Source organism: Polyodon spathula, chromosome 7, assembly GCF_017654505.1.
Source record: "Polyodon spathula isolate WHYD16114869_AA chromosome 7, ASM1765450v1, whole genome shotgun sequence".
Lineage (NCBI taxonomy): Eukaryota > Metazoa > Chordata > Actinopteri > Acipenseriformes > Polyodontidae > Polyodon > Polyodon spathula.
In genome coordinates, this window is record NC_054540.1 from 23,035,526 (window position 1) to 23,061,604 (window position 26,079).

The window sequence follows — 26,079 nt, forward strand, 5'->3', positions numbered from 1 at the left end:
TCTATTTCTGGAATATTTTTTTCAGTCTGCCTTTAAAGACACCACTGGTTAAGTAATTAGTTTCAACTTTGTCCTGAACTAGTTGCTATTTACTGCATGAAAAGATGTGTGGGAGTAAGGGGTGGGGTTATTTTTTTTTTTGCTGAGCAAAAGTGAACATTAATACAATGATTCCTTGTGCACACATCACAGGACTACCAGTTACAGCAGAGGGTGCCTGTTTTAAACAGTGTGTAATATTTGCTTTCTAATACAGTATATATGTTCTTGAAAGCCTCAGTTGATGATTAAATAATCTAGAAAAAACACTGTAACTGCTTTAGAGGTTGATTTGAATGTGATGGTCCAGCTCCTATTTATTCACCTACTTTCTCAACCAATAAAACCATAAAATGATTGTATTTATTTTCTAAGAGCAAGTTTTTGGGTGTAACTGGCCACAGAATAATGTTTCCCTAAAGGATTTTTTTTTGTTTATAAATCATTGATCTTAGGCAAGAGGTTGGTTATCATTGGACAAGCCTAACCCAGGAGAGAAGAGACACCCTGCTGTTCCTCGTGCTTCATATTCCCCTTCGGGGGAGGGTTATCCCATGCTAATCCTTATTTCTTAAATATAATGAGAGCACAGAACCATAACAATATGGTGCTGTTTCAGTGTGGTAGGAAAAATGAAAAAAAAAAAAAAGGATTAATGAGCTAAGACTATTCTGTTATCATTCTGATCTTAACAGGCTTAGAGATGTTTCTGAGTGTGTCCAGTACAAACTGTAAGAATAGTAAGATTCTAAACCTGCACTTACAGAGTAAGATCCTTTCCAGACCAAATGAACTATTAAGATCAGGGGGCGCAGTTACATAAGCAGCTCTTATGCAACACAATATAATGAATAATAAAGCAGGGTTAGGACAAGCTGTAGCTAAAACGGTATTACAAAACTCAAATGAGTCTGTTAAAAAAAAAGTTCCTGTTCCTTAGCAGCAACAGTCATTTTAGAAACTCCTCAAACCTACAGGATTCTTTCTTGTTTACTAAATGATTGGAATTTTGTGGCTTGAGGGAGGTAAAGGTCATGTGACTCCCAGTATCTCCTGCTTTCTTAAAGAGTGATGGCCACAGCCTTCTTGTGAAATGCTTTATATTTCTGGAGGCTAAAGGGAAGAATCTCAAGGTAAGTAAAAACAGGAGAAGGGTGAATCTGAAAGCTGAGGTAGCACAGTGCTCTTGAGGCTTCCATGTTTTAACCATACTTAAACAAAGGTAAAGGTTTATAATTGTACAGGCTCATTTCTTTTGTTTGTAAGACCCATATAGGTTTCTTCCAGGCGCATTGCAAGTATACAGTATATGAAATGTTTTTCATAATTATCCACAATCCCGTTTTGGTGATCTTGTAATTGTTGCCAAGGATTAGCTTCAGGGTAGCTTGTTGATCGCTGATGATATTAAGTAGATACTGAAGCACATGTCAAGGCAGAATGTCATGTTTGAGCACAACACAAAATAGGAAACAGCACACAGAACACACACCAGATCTGATTGAGATCAGTTGATTGAACGGGACTTTATCAAGCAAAAATCATGCCATAGGAATGGACCTGTAGGTACCTAGTAGCCTCCCAGCAGGTAGATTCGGTCCGGATCAAGCACTTTAACAGACATGGGATGTACTAGTAGCCGCTAGAGGGCTCTTAAAAGTGGTGTTGATTTCATAGTAAAAATGACTTTAATAATAACACAGTTAGGTTTAGGGGTTGAGATTAGGGTTAGGGGTAGACATTAGATTAGTTGTAGACATTAAGTTTAGGTGTAGGGGATAGATTTAGGGGTTAGTAGGCTAGTAGGTACCTACTGGCCCATTAATATGGGCTGCTTTTTGTTTGATAACGTCCCATTCAATTGACTGAGTTCAATCAGATCGGCTGGAACACTAGACACAGCTTATTATCCAAGTAAACATTGAGAATCCCCTCACCATCTATAGATGGCAAGACCTAAACAACCAACCACTCTACTCTGAAACCAGGGAGGATAAGACATATTTAAGCCATGCCTACTGGCACATTGTTATTGTTGTATTTAATTTAAATCAATTATGTTTAATGTTATTATTATTATTATTATTATTATTATTATTATTATTATTATTATTATTATAATCTATATAATATTAAAAATAATACCGATATGGTATTTTTATATTTATATAAATATGTTCACAATTAACCAATAAATTTTATTTAACTAAGTTTGGTCATAATTTATTTTTAACAGCAAATTGAATCTAAATTATTACACAAAAATTTTCGTGTAAATCGTATACCATAGTTTTAATATAGACACATAATTTTCATATATTAATATTAAAAATTATAATATATATATATATATATATATATATATATATATATATATATATATATATATATATATATATAATAAAAAAAGAAAAACACTACCCCTTAAAATAAGGCATGACTGAAAGTTTTGAAACAGCACACAGTCACTCAGTTACAGTCAGTATAATGCATACAAGGTTTTTAAACTAATAAATTAGGTTAATCTTTGTACAGTGAGTGCAGCAAGAGTCCATTGTGTACAACTTCTTAAAAACATCCCTGTGCAAGATGCAATATTTTATTTACCGTGTTAAACCATTTGTTGTATAGGGCGTAATCTTACTGTTCATTTTTTTTTTTTTTATCAGTAGATATAAATAAAAAAACAACTTTTCATATTGAAATCCTCACAGCAGTTCTTATCTCCTCAATGAAGAGTCAGCTGGTGTTTCCAAAGAGGAAATCGACCCGATTTTTTCACAAGACTTATTAATGATAACAAAACACCCATTGAGTTTTAAACGAAAGGGATATTAGAGCCAAGTTTTTTTTTTTTTTTTTTTGGCGAAAGCTTGGCAGAATGCTTATACGCCTGGTATGCTTTAAAGAATAAGCATTGAAATTAAAAAAAACAGCCTGTCTCTCCATGAAAACACTACAAGAACGTTCTTCTTCCATTCTCACTACAGACCAAAAGATTAATCTTTTTAAACTATTTGCATTGATACCAGTATTTGATTAACAATGACAAAGCAATGACCAAAAACATGCTGTACTGAATGCCCTGAGGAATGAAAACCTTTGTATACTTACTGTACCACATAGATATAGCTCAGACAAGCTTTTTCAATGCATTGAACTTTCTTAAAAGAGGGTAATTCAGTCTCCATCCAATTGTTGTTGGTTTTCCCGAGAGCTGACAACAAAGGTGCCTTTCTGTATTAACATTAAAGTTAACACTTTGTGAATAGTGACCTACATTTGAAGTATATTTGATATGAAGTCTATACTTTGAAATATATTCTTCATGAATTCACAATCCTTTATCAAACATGTTGTTTTAAACATATTATACTGCAGAGAACTAGATAACTTTTGTAAGAGAAGGTCTAGGAAACTAGACATGATGAGTTTGGTAGCTAGCACATTACTGTTGAGAAATATAATGCCAATTTCTGCTGGTAATTACAAAAGCTAAGGTGCTGGCAGCAAGTAATATGAGGCCAGTTTGAGATGCCCTCCTACCCAAGCTGAGTCAGTGTGGAGCAAAGCAAACCATTGTAAAAATAAACAGAAACTGTATTATGAACAAAAACTGTAATAATATTAAATGAGCAGGGTGCCTGGTATTCTACAGTTTGTAAGGTGGTTTATCATATGATGTTACTCTTTCAAAAACACTAGCTACAGACAGCAACACAAAATGATTGTGTTCTGTGCTACAAGCAAAGCAAAGACTCTGAAACTGCAATGAGAAACATTGTTTTATAAAATTGCTGAGAAAGGAAAGCATTCCCCTTGAATAGCAGGATAGCTAAGTCCCATTTACCACAAAAAAAAAGCTTCTTATCATCCACCTCAGTGCTCCCAACATGCACTGCAAAACACAGTCCATTGCTGGTATGGTTATGCCTTGTCCAGAGTTGGAGGTTTCTGTGACTTGAATCACAGTAGCGTGCCTGTTGCTTGTCAATATTTTGCACATGCCTATGGGCTAGATACACAGGGGTGGGGGTGGCTTTCCAGTGGTAGTTTTCTGCAAACACTTGTCTGGATGGACATAGACACAGACACATACTTTTATGCCCCCTGTGAAGGCACAGATATCCTTCTCCTTTCCTATGATTGTTGCTGAAAAGTTGCACACAACTCAAACACAGCTTATATAGTTGTAATGAAAGGCTTGACCCATATCTGCATATATTGCAGGATACAATGTTATATTCTTTGGCCAGTCAATGTAAATAACACATATTGGTATCAGTATCATGAAATCCAAAGCATTTAGAACTGTCCCCCTGTTCCCCATATTAGCCTTCAATAACTCAATCAGGTTTGGTCATTATGAAAAAGTAGGTCACTGGTGGAGTCCATGGAAAGAGATGCAGTGATTCTATACGAGATTGAATCCTGCAGTTTAAATGAGCCTGGCTCTTTTGTACAGCGGTTAAAATCTGAGCTAGAAAGAAGAACATACACAATAATATATCAGTGTGATGATGCTCATGAGATTCAGTCCTGTGCCTTGCTACTGAAATGATTCTATTGGCTGGAATCCTTGGCATCCAACAAGGCTATTTCACTGACTAAGACAATTTAATCTTTCTACAGATTAAAACATGTAAATAGGTACACCACTGTAGATTACCACAAGTGTTCAAATAAACTACATGATTTATTATTCACCCAAAGAAATCCAAAATATGAAAAATAAAATTTGGTATATAGTAAAAAGAAACAGTAAATCTGGGACTGATGAGCCATAACTTTGTTTTGCATCTTGTGCTAAAGGAACTGGTAAGGTTCAGGACCCAGGAGGCTCAGCTGATTCCAGAGTTCATGGGAACTTAGTGAGTTTGGAAAGTGCTTTTCTTAGGAATGAAAATGCATAGTTAGCAATTCGCTTGTGAATTAGGAATCCAATAAGGAAATTATTGCAGAGTTCAAATCCAAGGAGGTTATCATAAGGTTGTAGATAGCATTGGTGAGGCAGCACTTGGAATACTGTGTCCAATTTTAGTTACCACAACACCAAAGGGACATTGTGGCCCTCCAGAGAGTCCAAAGAACAACCAGACTGATCCTGGGACAGAAAGGACTATGTGACAAAGAAAGGATGAAATAACTAAATCTCTTAGCCTGGTGACGCTCCCTGTGAGACCCGAGCCAAGTGAATGGTGTCAGTTTGTATTATTACCATGAATTAGTCTCCTTGTAAAAAAATAAAGCAGATTACAAGACTAGAGTAAGCATTTTCAAAATATGCCCCTGTATGTTAGCTTTTTATAGTCAGTGTTTGTTGCTAATGTTGTAAAAAGGTAAAATATTTGCTTTTTAACCCCAGTACAAGAAGTAAACACAATGAAAGATACAATCATGACATAAGCAAAAAACATACAGTATAATCATTGTCCTGTGATGTAAACAAAAGTGTAGAATGAGGAAGAATGGTTTTAGAGATCCAAGAACTAGTCTGTAGTAACATGATTCACATATATTTTAAACTTTTTATACTTTTGTAAGTGTATGTGGTGTTCTAGCCAACTTCACTTAGAAAACATTTCCCCATAACACAGCAAAAACATTCAGACATAACTCAAAGGCATTTATTTTTTCTGTCTGGATATGAAATGAAATGCAAAGACAGAGTGCTGGGACATGTGAAATCCTTTTCTGCCCATGCACAACTATGCAAGAACCCAAATAAAACACATAGCAGCTGAGTTCAGGAATGTGCACCAACAAGTCCTGACAAACCCAGGAAAAAAAAGAATGTTCATGAAATAAATGCCGCTGTATCGCAGCCAGGCTTGTCATCATCACCCCTTGCCAACAAGCCACATTAGAAAAACATGTTATGCACTTCTTTAAAGGTGCATGTACAGTACAGTCAACATTACCAGTTTATGGATGTGGTTTTAAACAGCTTTCCTGTGTTATGCTAGCAATTAAACATGCCTACTGACACCCTTCTGTGCTAAATTCAATGTAGTATCAGCTACTGTTTATTTCTGGGATTCATATAAAGTGTTATCAATACTTCAATTGAAACTATTTTCTGATGCAGATTGGAAATAGGACAGTGTGTTTAAATATGTAGAATTATCAGTTCAAATAACTGTGAAATTTGAAAACAAGGCCTACTTTCAAACACTGCCATTCTGTTTATTTCTACAATTAATAAAACAACAAAATATGACAACATATGATGATTCCAAAACTGTAATGTCTGTTAGTACCATAAGTTTTAAGAAACTATTATTAAAATAGTCGTCACAGATTTGTTCCTGGTGGCTGTAAGTGAGTCTGTCTAGTATTGTGTTCCTAAAGGTAGGAGTTATCTGTATCATTTTAAAAGTCAAAACTAGCTATGCACTGTACTAAAAAAATATACTGCAGATGTACCTTATTTGATATACTGTCAGATTCACAGAAGAACCTCCCCCCACCAACACTTTCCAATTACTCTGCTTATGGTATTTTGCCTTGCAGCACAGGGGTAATTGGTTTGTAGAAGTGTCAGACGTCTTTATCTTGCATAAGTGTTAGGCAGCCAGTGTTGCAATTTGTTGATAAAAGGAAAGGGATGAGTGTTTAGTGTTGTTACCTGTTTTCCAGACAAGATTATCTGCATTACCAGAAAAAGAGGAGCCGGCAACTCAACAGAGGTTCAGATTACACAAGCAGATATAAATAACACGAGGTCTGCATGTGACACTGTGCCAGAGGGTCTGTTGGCATGGGCAGAGGAGTGTTAAAACAATAAGGTATTGAAGATGTGCAAAATGCTGGCTGATTGGTTCACTTGGGGGCTGAAGTAAATATACATGCAAAGTGATTTGCCTCTGCCTCATATTGCCATCAGAATTGGCACAAACCGACTCTAGAGGCCACAAAAAATGCAGCATATGTAAAAAATGGTTTTCATCTGCCATTCTGCACCTGCTATCAAACTAGCACTTTGCCATAATTAATCCATTTAAATGATACTGAAATATATTCAAATGAAGAAAAGACCATGGGATTTGGAATACTAAGAAGGCACAAACATTATAATGTGATGTAAGGATTTTGGCTTGCATGGTCAATTGCTGATCCTACAAAAACTTTGCACCTCATCTTACAAGGTGCAAACCATTGTAGAAGCAAGTAATTAAGAGCTATATAAAACCACACACCTTCAGAGACCTGTCACTGGCCTCAGGATGGCTGCTGCGGTACACATCCTGTTGCAGTAATGCTTGGCTCTTGTTGAGGACAGTCTGGAAAACCTTCAGAGGAGAAGGGTAAGACGGAGAAGACCCAGCATATTCAAAGCCAGGGTCACTTTGTTTGGGATTCCAGCGGATGCGGTGGTAAGGTGTTATCATCTCACTCCGCAGGTCATCCTTGACCTAATAGTTGAATTTCACCTTTTCATAACCTCGTTGACTGTCCTCCTTGTAACACTGAGAGCATGACTTTCTTCACTACAGGGAACCATATGGCCTCTTTGGTAGCATAACATGTTGGCTGAGGCTTTTCCAAATAACTAAATTTCATGCTGAGTGACCTCAGGCGTAAGGACTCTCAACTCCTCCTCAGAAAACTTTTCTTTTCCGTGTGCCAAGAGGACTTTGCTGTCCTGACATTTTTTTTATTTGGTTTGATTTTTGTGCTCCACAAATCTCATACAGCTCCTACTGCTCTCTGTCTAACTCACCTCACCTCTGGGCTGTAAGTAAGGCTGCTAAATAGCCCGATGCACAGGCGGTATTCACTATGACCCTCATTATCATAATTGCAGCTCATTATTTGTGCTTGTTGAGTAATTTGCATAGCTCTTAAGCTTACATCAGTCCCTTGATTTCAATAAAAAGGGTATTGTAATGAACTGACCTTGAACACCAAAAATAAGGAAAAGTGGGGGAGATGGAGATGGGGATGGATCAAGTATCACATCCAGTCTCACTGTGGCAGGAAATGGCGTTGCGGTGATAACAGACCAGAAGAAGGAAGCACACACAGGTCAGGTAGCATCAGTTTACAAAAAAGACGTGGCGTGTGCCGTTTACTAAGTAACACAAATAAATACCTTCACTGATCCTATTCTCTCTCTCTCCGCTGTTTATTAAATAACAAAAATAAATCCTCTCGCAGAGGATTGTGGGAAGAGCTTGTTTTGTTTGTTTTGGTTTGCATTTTACTGCTTACTGAGTAGTGTTGTGTGTGTGTGTGTGTGTAGATAGTACGAATGACGTCATCTACAATCACACATCCACACACACACACGTTATGGGATCTCACTCTGGAGGGCTGGGGGCTCTCAGCCACCGACACAGGGTTAGCTGCTTGTCGGATACCGACTTGTCGGTGGAGGAGTGCCTGCTGGCAGTAGGAGAGGTAGTTGGCTATGAGAACATGGTGTCGGCTTCCCGCATGAATAAGAGATTTGTCATCTTTTAAAAAGAGGTATCGCTGGTCAATCAACTGGTGGAGGAGGGATTTTCAGTGAAAGGAGATTTCATTCAAGTGTCCCCCTTAGTAACCCCTGTTACCAAGGTTATTATGTCAAATGTGCCGCCATTTAAAAAAAATGAGATCTTGGAGAATGAATTTGCCCAGTATGGCAAGCTGGTGTTCCCAATTAAAAACATACCATTAGGGTGTAAAAATGCTAATGTTAAGCACGTCCTGTCTTTTCGGAGACAGACGTTTTTACTGCTGAATAACCCAGGGCAGATGATTGATGTCGCTTGGAGCTTCAGTGTGGAGAGTACGGGCTGTGTTGTATTTGTCAGCTCAGACACAATGCTGTGCTTTAACTGAGGGGAACAGGGACACCAATGGAGAGCCTGCCCGAGAAAAAATAGAAATGAGGAAAGGCAGGAGCAGGGTACTGATGACACGGAGGAGGCTGGGGATGTTGGGTGTGAGCGGGAGGATGAGTCGGCTCCCCCGTCGCAGCGGCAGCCAGAGTCTGCAGAAACCAGGGAGCCGCCGAATCTAATGGAGTCGCCAACACCACAGCCGAGATTTTAACTGCACCGTTGATTTTACTAAGGATAGAAACAATGAGGAGCCCAATCCCCAATCCTCCAGTGAATTAGCTGCAGTTCTTCAGTTCAGTGGCCTGGTTGATGTCTGGAGGTGTCTGCACCCTAATGCAAGGCAATACACCTGGACTCATTGTCGCTCACAACAAATATATAGAGCAAGGTTAGACCGCTTCTACACGTCACACACTCATTTGAATAAATTCATTAAAGCCAACATCATTCCAAGTAGTCTTTCTGACCACCACTGCTTGTTAGTTACAGTAACACCTACCATTGACTCTCACAGCACCTCCTACTGGCATTTAATGTATAGTTATTACAGGACACAGTTTTTGTAAAGCAATTCAAGCAATTCTGGAACATATGGAAAAAAGAAAAAACACTCTATAAAAATATGAGGCAGTGGTGGGACATTGGCAAAACACAGATTAAAATATTTTGCCAGCAAGACACACTCAGTTCAACTGGGTCACTGAACGCAGTGGTGAGAGAGTTGGAGCTTAAAATTCTCCAGTTAGAGAGCACCCTGGACACAGACCACCAGGAGCAGACCCTGCAAACCCTGAAGGAGCAGAAACACATGCTGGGCAGCCTGCTGAAGGAGAGAGTGAAGGCGGTGCTGGTGTGTTCTCGTTTCATGGAACTGAAAGACATGGACACCCCCTCCAGTTTCTTTTTTGGCTTGGAAAGGAAGAGAGCAGACAGCTGGCAGATGCATTGCATCCGGATACCTTACGGCAGGGAGCTGTACAGCCGGGAGGATATTAGCAGGGAGGCAGTAAAATTTTATACTGAGTTATATAGTAAAGAGCCATATGACCAACCTGATATGGACCTGCTGCTTCAGGATTTGCCCACCTTTAGCGAAGAAGAACAACATCAATTAGATAAGCCGATAACATATCAGGAGCTGACCACTGCTGTTACACAGCTTTCAAAAAGAAAAGCTCCTGGCATTGACGGACTGCCCGCTGAATTTTTGAAAAAATTCTGGACTGTGATTGGAGAAGAATTTTTGCAGGTGCTGGGAGAGAGCCTCCAGGATAAAGAACTGCCCCTCAGTTGCAGGAGGGCAGTAATCACACTACTGCCCAAGAAAGGAGACCTGTGTTTTAAAAAAAACTGGAGGCCTGTTTAGCTTTCATGTTCTGATTTTAAAATAATTTCAAAATGTCTGGCCAATAGATAAAAAAAATGTATAGGAGCTGTAATTCACATGGACCAAACTTACTGTATGCCGGGATGCTCTATTTTTGATAATTTATTTTTAATTTGAGACTTTTTTATCAATGGCTAATACATGTGATTTGAATGTTGGGCTGGTCTCTTTAGATCAGGAGAAGGCATTTGACAGGGTCGACCACACATACCTTTTAAAACCCTGGGAGCCTTCGGGTTTGGCCTTATTTTTATTTCTTACATTCAGCTTTTATACTTAAATGTTTTTAGCATTTTAAAGATCAACAATGGGCTGAGTCAACCCTTCCCAGTGTGCAGGGGTATTAGGCAGGGCTGATCCCTGTCTGGAATGCTTTATTCACTGGCCATAGAGCCCCTGCTGCACCTACTGAGGGGTAGGCTGGTTGGCTGGGCGGTGCCCTCTTCACCCTACCCTGTCATAGTGAAGGTGTCTTCATATGCAGTTGATATGAATGTGTTTGTGTGCAGTGACGGAGATATTGAGACACTACATCGAGGGCCTGGTGGACAGGGTGAGGGGGCAGCTGCAGAGGTGGAGGGGACTGCTGGCCCAGCTGTCATTTAGGGGAAGGGTCCTTGTGATTAATAATCTGGTGGCCTCCATGCTGTGGCACACGTTGGTGTGTCTGGACCCTCCCCGCAGTATGGTGCAAGAGATCCAGAGAATACTGCTGGAGTTCTTCTAGAGCGGGAGACATTGGTTGCGGCCAGCAGTCCTGTATCTCCCCACTGATGAAGGGGGGCAGGGGCTGGTCAGTATTGCCAGCAGGTTAGCAGCCTTCAGACTGCAGGCGGTTCAGAGGCTCCTGTACACTGGGGAGGAGGCTCATTGGAAGAGGCTGGCTTGTTTTTTTCTCAGCAGAGTAGGGGGGCTGGGGATAGGCAAACACCTGTTTTTAATTGAGAGTACTGGATTAGCTAAAATACGTCTCCCTTGTTTTTACTTGAGTGTTTTAGATGCCTGGAGAGCAGTGAGGGTGGAGAGAGATGAGGGGTCTCTGACAGGCAGGGTCCTATTGGAGGGGCCCCTATTCTTCAATCCGCTCTTCCCTGTGCGTTTCTTTCAGTCAATGACTCTCTGTGCCGGTTTTGTGAGGGCAGGAGTGACCAGGCTGAGCCATTTGATCAACCTTGACCTCTCCTGCTGGTTGACTGCTACACAGCAGGCCAGGCGGCTGGGCTGGCACTCTGAGAGGCTGATTAGTGAGCTGAGAAGCTCTCTCCCCCGAGCTCAGCGAGGCTTTGAGGGAGGAGATGTCCAGAGGCACAGGGAAGAGACAAGACTTCATCTTTCCAGGGTTGCTAGTGTGTCCAGCAGTAGGTGAAGGAGAGGGGGATGGAGGGAATAAGGGAACGCTACTCAACTTTAACACAGTTAAAGACTTAACTCTTCACACAGCAGGGAGTAAGAAAATCTACCTGTTGTGTGAAGATATCACATTTTCACCAGTTGAGGGGGTTGGTATATTCAAGGTGGAGGGCATGTCTGGAGGTAGAGGAGGGGCACAGGCCAGTATGGAGGGTGCTGTATAAACTGCCTCTCGCCAAGAGAGCGGGGGACCTGTAGTGGTGGATCCTGCACTGTATTGTGTCCACCGGCAGGTTTCTCCACAGAGTTGATTCCAGTAATAGCTCAGAGTGCTGTTTCTGCTCTGCAGAGGAGACAGTGTTCCACATGCACAGCGAGTGTGTTAGGCTAGGACCACTCTTCCATCTCTTACAAAAGCCCCTACAGGGCCTGGGTGAGGAGTCCAATAAACAGATTTTTATCTTTGGGGTTCCCTACAGTTTTAAAAAGAGAAGCAGGTGTGTTTTAACAAATTGTATAATGGGTCAGGCAAAATTAGCCATTTTAAAGTCCAGAAAGAACAGGATCTCTGGGACCGGGTTCTGCAGTTCAGGGTGTTGGTGGTCAGCCGGATAAGAGTGGATTTTGAATTTTTTAAACTAAATAATAACCTGGAGGACTTCCAGGAGAGGTAGTGTGTGGGAGACGCCTTGTGTGATGTGAGTGATGAGGGGGAGCTCCAGTTTTTGTTCAAATTTTAATTTTATTTATTTATTTTTTTGTTTTGTTTTACAGAGTTTTTATTAATTTTGGCTTTAATCTGTTTTTAACAGAAAGAAAACACTGTTTTTTTATTGATTTTTTAAATTATCCTTTTATTCTGTTTAAAATCTGTTTTTAAGGAGAACATGATGTATTTTAGGTTTTTTAATTCTGCTGAGGCAGTAGGAATCTTAATTTTTGTTGTGTTTTACCTTTATTGAATTTTAATGGATTTTATTTGAATGTTTAAATAAAGGATCTTAAAAGTCAAAGACTCTCTCTCTCTCTTCTCTCTTTCTGTCTCTCCTCCGTGCAGCCACCCGAATACAGGTGACCATCTCCCGATTATCAACAAATAAATAATTTCATTAATTTGGTTTGCCGTCATCTATATACACAAATACACAACAATAAACAAAACACACAGTGGTTCGCTGTCATCCATAAATATAAACAAATACAAAATAACACAGGGGCAAACAATACGATCAAACAGCAGGGCTTTCCTACAGCCCTGCTACACTCACCTATAGGGTTATGTGCCAGGTTATAATTTGGAGAATAAATCAGCCTTTTACCTGAGAGGCTCCAACTATTTTTCATATGTCATGCTTTATATATTTACTGTTAAATCCCCTTTGCATTGCTGTTACAATATATCTCATGGTGAAAACAAAGTGAAAGAATGGTAAAGCAGTCAACTATAGTAAATTCCATACAGAGCGTGCTAAAAAGAAAAAGAAAAGAAAACACATATCTGACCATGGAAAAACATAGCAAATGCATTGTATAAGCACAAGAAAGGCACAGTGCACAGAGAGATTACCTGGCAATTTCCCATGGTAAACTTTTACATGAATTATTATATTTTTTTTTATAAAGGTTTGGAACTATTACAAGTTTGCTGTGGTACAAAAACATAGCAAAAGCCTAGTAAAGCACAGGCATTGCACAGAGAGACACGGCATGGTAATAAGCTAGCATGCTGAGGGCAATGGGGCCCTACGCAAAGCTTGATTCCTGGGCCCCTATTCCCTATTCTTATCAGTAATACTGCCCTAAGATACCATGGATTTCAAATAGGGCAACAACAACATTATTAAATGCATTGCATTTTACTACAGCACTCACAGAGACAGCTATTACAGTGACAAAGTCTGCAATTATAGCTGAATAATTCAACAAAATTTGGTGTACTATCGATATCTGCCCTAGTCCAGTTAAAGCGCTCCTGCAGCATTGTAGAAAGTAAATAGTTTTTTATTCATTTCCTGTTCAGGCAAGAAAATGTTCTCTCCCCTGACGCTAAGCAGTAACAACAATGGTAATGATAACAAGAACACTACCCATAAAATAGTTAAAAGTATTGAAAATAAATGAAACATAAAATAATGTAAAATAGTGCATATAGAAACAAGAGAATATCATTTTAGATAACTGGATACACCAGGCTATGTATTTTTAATCAGACAGGAAGTCAGCGTAGGGATGCCAGCAGAGGAGTGATATGATCTTGTCTCTTAGTCCCAGTTAAAACTCATGCAGCAGCATTTTGTAGAAGTTGCTGACGAGATACCTGATTGCTACCAATACCAATTAAAAGACCTATACAATAATCAAGTTTTGACCATATAAAAGCATGCATCAATCTCTCAGCATCCTGTCTAGAAAAAATATCTATCAATCATGCTTCTTAAATTATTTTTTTTAACATTTTAATGTGTGCCTCAAATAAGAGTTCTGAATTTAGGATAAGGACATTTTTAAACATTCAATTTTTGATGTCAGCAAGTCAGGTATTCAAAATATTAGCAGCAGATTCATCACCCTGCTTGAGGGACAGGTAAAGCTAACAGTGAAAATAAACTCCATGTCTACGAATATTATTACCCAAGGGTAGCATATAAAGAGAAAATAGAATTGGGCCAAACCCTGGGGGACCCCACATTCAGTTAAAACAAAGTGATCAATGGTGTCAAAAGCTGAACTTAAATCCAAATAAAACAACAACCAAAGGTGAGCCCACATTGGAGGACCACACCACATCATTTACCACTTGAGTTAGTGCTGTCTCAGTGCTATGATACAGCTTAAAACCAGACTGAAATTTCTCAGAAATGTCCTGTGCAGCCAGAAATCTGTTGAGCTGCTCCGTCACCACTCTTTCTAACACCCTGGATAAAAAAAGGAAGGAATTGGATACAAGCCTGTATTTATTAAGTACGTTCGGGCAGGGCTTGAGCAAAGGTTTTATTACTGCTGTCTTGAAAGAATTAGGAACAATACCTGATAAAAGAGAGCTGTTAACAACATTTAAAACTGTGGTATTTATTTTTGATATACATCTTTTAAAAGTGTAATATTTGAAGTATATATACAGAAATAAAATACTAATAAATATGTTGTAATATATGTAAGGTATAAACCACATGGGCCATGTGGTTCCCACGAGATATACCACACCTGGGGTGGTGATAAGGCCCGAGATGTCAGTCAAAGCACTGCAGTGGATCAAAATGTTAGAAATACACTGCACTCCAAAAGTATCAGCTTCTGTTGTTTTTGGTGAGTGGTGTACAATCCCACAAGCAGACTGAAATATTAGCAGTTGCCCAATACAATGGAAGAATAACCAATATAAAGTTGCTGAGTCTGAATTTCATTTCTGTAATTAGTCTGAAATGAATGCCTTAAAGAGAAGTCAGGTAATTCAGATTAAAACCCATGACTTCCCTTTCTGCAGTATAGTCTATCCTGCAAGAATTACAAAACCATAGGTTTGACTTTTCTAAAGGTTTGTTGATTAATTGCAGAAGAGCAGGAGAGGATCTCATCTCTTATCTACTGATGCAAAATGTGAGTAATACTAGCTTTGTTCTGTAGCTGTAATAGTTAAGCAGCATTAAAATTGACATTCTTTGCTTTATTGTCTTGCTAGTTTTAAAATCCTCCTTGCTGGAAAAAAAAGCAGAACAATAGCTGTGCTCGCTAGTGACCGTGAAAACATTATACAGGAAAGAAGAAGTTACAACACACTGTGATAAATGTATGACTCATGAAAGAAGCCTGGTTAACAGCTCTGGATAGGAAAACTCTGCAGAAAAAAAAGCAAAGTGAATAAAAACATTAAAGGGGTTTAAAGTCAGACATTGATACTTGACATGCAGCTGTGATCATGGCTTATGTTATCAACAAGGACTGGGCTGAGGCCACTAGAACTTACTAGTCGCAGGGCTTTCACAGCCATGAGTTTGAATGTTACTGCTGAGCTTGGAAGAATTCCATCTGGTGAGACTTGAAAGGAATCTCAGCCTATTCCACAAAGCCCCCCAACTGTTTCACTCACTTGATAATATCCAAGTGCTCTGTCTACATTTGCACAGTTTAATGTCATCTTACCCAGAGCAAGGAATAAAATAGGCCAGCTTGTAGACAAATTCAAGCAATGTCAAAATATTTCTATGCCAGCTGTTAGTAGGTGACAGAATACTGTTAAAGCAATTCGTCCTTGAGAATGATTATGTATCTGTCTTCAGGTTTTATAACCTTTAGAATTGTTATTTTTGGTGAGGGTGCCATCTTGTGGTCAAAAGGTTTTACATAGTAAACTCTGGGTCGACTGAGGTTGATATTAACTCAAACATAATAAATGTAGCTACTGTAGAGCTTATAATCACTTTTTCTCCTAAAGGGGCAGACAAAAGTGAAGCTAACCTACTCGAATCACTCCAACGCTGACACCTTTTAAAGATCAGTGTAGATTATTATTTGTTTTCCAGACAACAAACAGGTATTGAGTGCATTTGACACATAACTGTAAAAACACTGGTAAAGGATTTACAAGTGCAATGAAATAGTCAACTACTTTAGGGGAGTTCATGTTTATTTGCTTCAATTGCACAGTTCAGAACAGGGCTGGCGCAGACCAGGACTGGATGGACTAACCCTGCTAGAGTTTTGCAAATACCTTCTTGAACACAAGTTATTATTGAGTATGTCATATCTGAGTATATGGGGGCTGTCCATCAATCTGTCAGTATGGAACACACATTTTTACATATATCTTGAGACGCACTTCTTCATATATGATGAAACTTGCTGTGGACATTCTGTAACACAGGTTATTGATATTATCGGAATATTGATTTATATATTTAAATCTGCCTGGCAATCAGTATTTTTTAGCACAAGTTATTAAGAGTAACAGATTTTGGAAATACATGAAGGGATCTGTCTGTCTCTCTATTATGTCACACTATGTTTTTACATACAGTATCAGGAGAAGCGCATCTGGATATACTTCAGCATAATCTTTTGAGATAATTATCTATTGAGATAATCAGAATCTGGAGGCACCTGTCTGTCATCACGGAAATAACTGTTAAGTTTGTAGAAATAAATTTGTTCAAAGATTTCAACTTGAAATTATTTATGTAAGTATTATTGTCATTGACAGGAAACATCTGAAGCCATTTATTGGAGGCTATGACCCTTTCACAAAAACAAAACAAGGTAGGCTCTCCCTACATTTAAGAATTAACAGATTAAAGTAAACATGTTAGCACAAGCTTAATTCCTCTTAATTTTCAATCTGCTGTTCACTTTTTACAAGGAGGTTTGTGTAATAAGCTGTTCGGTCAACAAAGAAAGGAGCTTGCTGGATATGTTCATCACAACAGTAGTCTGTTTTTCCATAGAGACCAGCAAGAAGGATTCATGTTAGACACTAAAGGTTACTTAATAGCACATGCTGGATTGTTTTGTCCTTCATTTGGAAACATTTATAAATATTGTACAACGGTAATTATCCAAGCCGCATGTGAACTTCCCAATTGAAAAAAAATGCCATCATATAGGAAAGGATTTTCACATCACTTTCAGCTAACAGACCTGAACAATAAGACACAGCAGTGTGAGCATTTCAGCCCATACAAAGTCAAATGGAACTGGCTGCTCAAACTATACCAGCAAGCATTAAAAACATGGCATTGGATTATTTTATATTAACTGTGATTGATTGATCATTTGTACAAAAAAAACAAAACAAATCACCACTACCAAGGTGCTATGACTCAAATCAATTTATATAGTGTGTTGTAGTGTTGTTGATTTTTTTTTTTTTTTTTTTTAAGCTGTCAATATCCTACAGGACAAACAAGCATCTTGAGGCAGGTAAGAGTGCTGTTTAATGTTTTAAATCATTTGGATTGATCTGATGCAATCCTAACGCTTGTACTGTGAGCCAATACTATTGATCTAACCAGCGCATCAATATTCATTGTTTACAGACAACAGTCTACAACAGTTTCGTGAATAATCAAACTTTATACATGAAGACAGAATTTGTATAACTCTTCAGTTAAAGCTTTGTGAACAGGCCCTATACAAAAAAACATTTTTTTTTTTTTTTTTAAGGAAACCTATGATTATTCCTCTTTAAATGTCAGAAAATGGAGGGAGTCTTTAAAATTGAGTGGTGCAACTGTGATAGTATGTTACATAGAAGTAGTCTCTACACACGTATCAATAAAATTGTGCATATACTGTAACTGCTGTTCAAACCACATCGCCTTTTGTGGGAATTGCATTATCACATGATCACCGAGTCACATGCTCAAAGAAGCGCGCTCTGTCAATGTTTCCTTGTGTATCCTGCTACGAGCATACATAAGGCCTCAGAGAGCATTCATATAATACAGCAATTGATACAGTTTACAATATACAGCTCTGGAAGAAATTAAGAGACCACTGCAAAATTATCAGTTTCTCTGGTTTTACTATTTATAGGTATGTGTTTGGGTAAAATGAACATTTTTGTTTTATTCTATAAACTACATTTTTCAACATTTTTCCCAAATTCCAAATAAAAATATTGTCATTTAGAGCATTTATTTGCAGAAAATGACAACTGGTCAAAATAACAAAAAAGATGCAGTGTTGTCAGACCTCGAATAATGCAAAGAAAATAAGTTCAGATTCATTTTTAAACAACACAATACTAATGTTTTAACTTAGGAAGAATTCAGAAATCAATATTTGGTGGAATAACCCTGATTTTCAAGAACAGCTTTCATACGTCTTGGCATGCTCTCCACTAGTCTTTCACATTGATGTTGGGTGACTTTATGCCACTCCTGGCGCAAAAATTCAAGCAGCTCGGCTTTGTTTGATGGCTAGTGACTATCCATCTTCCTCTTGAACACATTCCAGAGGTTTTCAATGGTTCTTCCTAATCTGGAACACCTAGCACTTTTCTTAATTTTTACATTGTGGAGAAAACTGCACACATAGGTTTGTGGTATAACTTTGCAAGTTTTCCACCAGCATCATAACAGACCCACTGCCTTATTTTATATGATAATCTAAGACTGTGGAACCCACATATGAGAACTAAATTAAATTGCTTATAGTACTGTACTAAAACAGTGCAGTAGGTGGCGCATGGACGCATGTGAAAAACCTTTGTAATACATTTGTGGCTTCATCATAAAACACATTTAAAAAAAAAAAACATGATCTGAAAACCTTCGAAGTGAAGGTTACTCCAGTTTTGTATTCTTTTTTTGTATGTGCTTTTCAATGAATGTCGGTAGATTTGGTTTGGACTCTTCCCAAGCTATGCTTCTGAATGCAGTACAGTCGCATGCACTGCTGTACAGATATAAACTTGCTAGTATATACTTACATCAACAGGTACGCTGGTACTGTATACTCGCTGATTACTTGTCAAATTAGGACATTTTTGTTTTCTCTTTTAATTCTGAATATGTACGCAATAGCCCGGTTGAGCGTGCGTATACGTCGAATATACAGACGCCTCGGGGCGTTGAGAACCCCTGAGAAGCCCATATATTCAACGTATACGGAGGGCCATATTGCATTTATAATCCAGGTAAAACGGTGGATTTGAAGAAGAAGAAAATAATAAATAAATAATAAAGTAGCCCATGCTAAGTTAAGATGAGTAAATGGAATTCAATTTAAACATGTAAAAGAAAGCAAATAATTTTTTGATAGTGTGCACATTGCCATTGAAAAAAAATACACCAGGGGGCGGAGTTGAGACGGCACTGAGTTATTTTTTTTTTCTTCCTGTCAGTGCAGACACACTGAGCAGAACAGAGGTGAGGAATTCAGTAATTTACCCTGCCGACCTGCGCTCCCCTCCCCCCCGGCTATAGGGCGCATTGTGCACTACACACGGAGCGCCTTTACTGGATGCTCCACTCGGGAGCCCACTACAGATACTTTAAATTCTGTGAGGCAGCCCAATGATTTAGAATATGTGACAGGGCTCCAACTGTCAGTATCCATCCAGTATACGGACAGTGGGAACCTTGCGTAACCAATCACAGTGCATGTCTCACATTCCATTACAAGCCCTGGATTATAAATATATTTATGTTTTTATTTTATTATAGGGTTCTTTCAATTGTCGACACTTGGTGCTTGCTATTTTATATGTTGGAGATGTAAGCTTTATTTCCTCAGTGCACAATCAACATGCACATCTTAGGCAGATATTGAAAGGATGTTTAAAAATCAGCACTGCAACTAAACATTCCTTACATCCAGATATCTTTGACCTGTAAATGTGCCTTTATTAGCCAGAGAACACATGCAAACACGCAACAGCTGCTTTACAAAAATAGTTGTCTTCAGCAACCCCCCCCCCCCCCCCCCGGCCCCCAGCTATACACCATTAGGTGAAAAGTAAACAATTTCCAAAAATGTTTTTAGGAAAAACATCCCAAAATAGATTGAAAGCAGCCCGACCTTACTCAAGTTGTGCAGATTCCAACACTTTATAACACAGTGACTGATTCTGTTATTAGAGCAAGGCACATATTGCTATCATCAATTTCAAATGTCTGAATTTTGCCACCCTTAAGGCCACTAGCATCAAGAACGTTACAATTAAACACCAGAAGGGGTGTGATTTGCTGTGATCAGTACATGGTCCTCTGGTTTCTTCTAGATAAGAGAGTGGTTCCACTGTTCCAAGAGGAGGATAACCAGCAGAGGGTGCTCATAAGCTTGGTAAATGAAGTTATTAAATGGTGTTTTTTTTGTTTGTTTGCTTTTTATTATTGTTTTTTATTTGGTCTTTTGCTATGTTTTGATGAAAAAAATAAAGTTTAATATCAAAAGCGAAACTTACAGTGTAAGAAAAGTCTGGTCAACAATCGGTAGAGATGTCATGGGGACATTTACTTTATATTTTTGATTGAAAGTTTAAAGTTCTGAAGGATATTTATAAAATATTTCCTGACTGGTACTTCATTAAAATCACAAAAAGAACAAGCGTGTGAACAGCGCATCTACACCTTAAAGCTCAGCACCTTTATAGACACTGTTCAGATTGACACGATGGCTGTTAATTTTGTTGTAAAGCTGGTTTGTACCCATTTCTTGAATTTACTGAACCTTTGAAAACTCCTCTTGTTGTGACGTGTCAGTAAAAGACTGGCTGGGTAGCAGTAGGCAGGGGTTCATTGGTGCCGGATTGCTAAAGTGACCAGACTTTTAAGTCTGTAAACAGGGACAGTATGGAAATATTGTGAATCGCCTCTCTAGCTCGAGGGTTTTTGTTTTCACTTTGGCAATGTTTGATCTAATATCATAGTGAAAGTGAATGCAGAGGCTCGTGGTGATATTCAGAATGGATCTTTTACTTTCAAAAACTTTTTTTTTTTCTGAATAAATGATCTTATTGTCTTTGTAATTTAATTTCTGTACAAGTATAGTTATTATATTACACAGTAGCAATTCAATAATATACAATTCTGAGATTCAATGTTATTGCTGATTACTGCTGCAAATCTAGTCACTTTTCTGCCTAAGAAACGACATCTTCTCTCCTTTAATTTCCACTTTCTATCTTGTTCTGTCTCTATCTCTGTTATCCTCCAGTGTCCAATCTGCAAACCAGGCCTTTCCTGTATGAAAACATTACATATATCAGTATTTCTATTTATTAAATGGTTAATTCATAGAATCTATATTTTTTTAAAATATTTAATTTCTTACTGTTTAATATGACGTGGTATTTGTTTTGTATATATGCGATTAATAGATACTTTTTTCAGCCACTTTCTACTATTAAACTATTGCTATCAAAGGTGATGAAATGTGTTAAATACCCTGTCTTTTGACTGTGTGCAGTAAATGAAGCACACTAGTCAGTTTTCTGGTTTTGTTTAGAAGCTGGCCTGGTTGCACAAACAGAAATGTCCTGCTGAAGTAGTTAGTAAGTATGATAAATAGTAATCCAGGCAGGCAAACCGTTTAAGTTTCTCTGAATAGTTGAATTTCCAAATTCCCCCTTTAATGTGCTGTAAACTGACGGGCATTGCTTAGAACGAAACTATTTGGAGAAACTTAAAGGGATCCCCAGTAATTCAAGCCCCAGGAAATAGAAATACTGCATTGTCTCTATTTTTCTTTCTCTTAAGCTTTGCAGGATAAAATATTCTTGTATAATACATTTAACACAGAAATAAAAGTAAGGGGTCAGCAAATTAAAATGATTTATCCTGCCTGTAAGGCAGCTTATTTAGATATTTTTTAAAGAAGGTAAAATTTAATTGTTTTAAACTGTTTGTATCATATACTGTATACTCAACTATCAATGTGCATTTTTTTTTAAGAAATTAAATTGGCAGCAGGTGACCTGAAACTATTGTATTTCATTATTGAAACAAGATCAAATGTATACTTAAAGAAGTAAAAAAAAAAATCTGAAATTCTGAAATCTTTTTATAACCTGAATGTGGCAGAGCACAGCTCTGCTCTTTAGAAATTGGCAGGGATGGGGTTAAATTCCCCTACCTGCCTTGGTTGACTGTGTTCAGGTGGCTGGGGTTGATTAGATGATTAGTTTAACGATCAATCAGCGCCCAGCCACCTGACATAAAAGGAGGCCTCTGCTTTTCATTTAGGAGGAGGGAGCTGAGGAAGCAGGTTGGTGTTTGTGATTTTTTGAATGTTTTGAGTCCAGTGAAGGCATTGCCCAGCCTGGAAACCTTTATTTTTTGTTTATTTTGTGTTTAAATTGCTTTGTTTTGGCCCTTGTGCCCTTTCATTTTTGTGTTTTAATAAGTTATTTTTTTGAACTCCAGACTGTCTCTGGGCCTCTATCGACTCACCAGCCTGCCACACTGAATTTTCCAGATGTGAAATTATATTTTGTATTATTCACTCACATACATTTCTTAGAGGGTACCTGTGGTGAGCTGAAACTGATTATAGACTTATTTTAAAAGAAAATATGTTTCCAAATACTTTTCTCATTTTACAGCCCCTCCTATTGTAGTGATGGGCTATTTTGATGCACAGTGTTCAAACCACGACAAGCTTCTGTGCACTGCGTTGTAAACATGGCACGGTGATGTGACATAACAGCGTTGGTTTCCACAATTGTCACCTATAGAGACACACGTAGCAAAGACATTTGCACGCAGGTATGGATATATCATGGATGAAGAGAATAGTTCCAACAAAATGCAAATGTTACCTGTATGAACCTTATTGTTAGACTAGTCTAACCTCTTCACACAGCGAGAGTGATGATTCAGATGAGGATAGCCGCCAATTCATTTAGCAACACTCTAATAAGTTGATAAACCCACCCGCAATTCTCTGGATTGGTTGCAAATATGAACATTGACTGTTCAGTAATTCAGCAGATTTGCACAGCGCTGTACAGCCACTTTTTAATGCTACTGGTCGTTCAGCCTTTCCTTTAGTCATTGTAAGTGTCATTGTACTCTGCTAAATTAGATATATTAGTAACACAGCAGCCTACATGCAAGTACAATATTCTGTTACCGGCGCGATGATGTGCTGGGGAAAAAACAGGACAAAGTGAGCGTCCCAAGTAAGGTCCTGGAGCAATTTTCCTGTGAAGAATGGGCAAAAATGTCACCATCCTGCTGAGCAAAGATTTAGAGACCTATCCAAAAAGACTCATAGCAGTAATTGCTGCAAAAGGTGCTTCTACCAAGTACTGACGTAAGGGGCTGAATACTTATGCAACCAGTAAATTTCATTTTGTACATTTTCTTTGCAAGTTTTGCTGACATTTAACCTCCTCCACAACTAACAGTGTTCAGTTTAACCCCTACAGCTTTGAATTAAAAAAAAAAAAAAAAAAAGTTTGGTTGAAAAACTGCATAGATTAATGTAATTCAACAAAATGATGGTATTGGTAGGGGTTGAATACTTTTGCAACGCACTATATATATATATATATATATATATATATATATATATATATATATATATATATATATAAATTTTAAAAAGGTTTAAATACACAAATGTCAAATATTTATGTTTACACTTTTAATAGCATGCTTGGTTAACATACTATTAAACCTGCACATGATATACAGCTATGGCCAAAAGTATTACCCTATAGAATGAATTCTAATTACATACCGCTTTGTAGTTTTCCATATACTTAATGAAAAACTGACAGAAATTGAAAAATGTGACATTTCAGAATCCAATATGAAATACTGTACTACTGTTATGGCTTCCGGTAGACACTTGCCGATATTATTTTGTAGTTTCTTTGATTACATGATTAATAAAATGTAACTATTTCTCAATCCTAAAATACAGGTGATGCTGGTCATAGCTGTAGACTGTAAATCTCTGTTATGTGAAATAAAGAAAGATAATTGTAATATCAACAAAACTGAGCTATTTTACTAATGATGTGATTTCAAAATGTGATTTTTTTTCTTCTGAAAAAGATGGATGCTCCTCAGGGAGGTTCAGTTACACTGAACAAATAGATAACTTGCATTTAAAATGATCATGTTTGTTTAAATGTTAAACAAAAACTTTATATGCTGATATTCTTGAATTGTTGTTGACTAACCTGAAATGAACTCAGTCATGAAGTATGGTTGCTGTTGTTGCTGTTATTGATTTCTGTTATACATTCCAGTGGTTTAAATATGCTGTACGTTTGAGAAATGGGTTGTTGACGTGGCATTACCACACATACAGTCGTACTGTATAAGAAGTGTGTACAGTGGGTGTGCATTCTGTATATCTGTGTGCAAACATGAATTGAATGTGTACTGAAGTTAACCCGGTATGTTTAGTTTTTTTTAATTTTTTCGCATTCATAGCTGGAGCGGGTCAGGCAGAGACAATGTGGATTAAATATATTCTCAGCTTCCAAGTTTTTTGCTTGTAAGTACTTTATGTAGGAAGCTTGAGTTGAACCTTCTGTGATGATACAAAGCCTTAGTGAACTAATTTACTTGTGATAAATCTTTGGTTACATTTATGAACAAGTATGGAGGTATGTGCATGCATATATATATATATTAGTGACCAGACAAAACTTTGATTTTTAAAGAGCTTATGCGCACTTTAATTCAAAATACAAAACTGAAAAACTGCATAGATTAATGTAATTCAACAAAATGATGGTATTGGTAGGGGTTGAATACTTATGCACAAACCACTATATTATATATAATATAGATAAAAGTATATAGATATCATATATATATCATATATATATTTTAAAAATTTTTAAATATGTTTACAATATTTATAAATACACTGTTAAATTATCGTACGAACCATACTATGATAATTTGGACATGTTACTAATGTCGCCACCGGTTTTCATAATGGGATATCTTACTATCTAATTACATACCGCTTTGTAGTTTTCCATATACTTAATGAAAAACTGACAGAAATTGAAAAATGTTACACTTTTAATAGCATGCTTGGTTAACATACTATTAAACCTGCACATGATATACAGCTATGGCCAAAAGTATTATAGCTGTAGACTGTAAATCTCTGTTATGTGAAATAAAGAAAGATAATTGTAATATCAACAAAACTGAGCTATTTTACTAATGATGTGATTTCAAAATGTGATTTTTTTTCTTCTGAAAAAGATGGATGCTCCTCAGGGAGGTTCAGTTACACTGAACAAATAGATAACTTGCATTTAAAATGATCATGTTTGTTTAAATGTTAAACAAAAACTTTATATGCTGATATTCTTGAATTGTTGTTGACTAACCTGAAATGAACTCAGTCATGAAGTATGGTTGCTGTTGTTGCTGTTATTGATTTCTGTTATACATTCCAGTGGTTTCAAATATGCTGTACGTTTGAGAAATTCTTCTGTTGACGTGGCATTACCACAGGGATACAGTCGTACACTGAACAAGATAGATAACTTGCAGTAAAATGATCATGTTTGTTTAAATGTTGTGCAAACATGAATTGAATTCTTGTACTGAAGTTAACCCGGTATGTTTAGTTTTTTTTAATTTTTTCGCATTCATAGCTGGAGCGGGTCAGGCAGAGACAATGTGGATTAAATATATTCTCAGCTTCCAAGTGGGTTTTGCTTGTAAGTACCATTTTTTCGCACTACAGTTATGTAGGAAGCTTGAGTTGAACCTTCTGTGATGATACAAAGCCTTAGTGAACTAATTTACTTGTGATAAATCTTTGGTTACATTTATGAACAAGTATGGAGGTATGTGCATGCATATATATATATATTAGTGACCAGACAAAACTTTGATTTTTAAAGAGCTTATGCGCACTTTAATTCAAAATACAAAACAAACACAAAAACAAACAAACAAAACCCTAGCTCCCTCGGAGCACTAACTAAACATATGCAGGTCCCTGACTAACGCGCAGGACAGCTAAGCTGTTTACCTGACATATAAC

The 26,079-nt window shown here is 37.6% G+C and overlaps 1 long non-coding RNA gene across 1 annotated transcript; it reads left to right on the forward strand.

The window, feature by feature from the left end:
• The first annotated feature begins 1,019 nt into the window (after positions 1 to 1,019).
• On the forward strand, positions 1,020 to 17,527 carry LOC121317907. The gene is made up of 3 exons (XR_005950549.1): positions 1,020 to 1,172; positions 16,805 to 16,860; positions 17,481 to 17,527. It is a non-coding gene; the product is annotated as an uncharacterized LOC121317907 (long non-coding RNA).
• Positions 17,528 to 26,079: the final 8,552 nt, after the last annotated feature.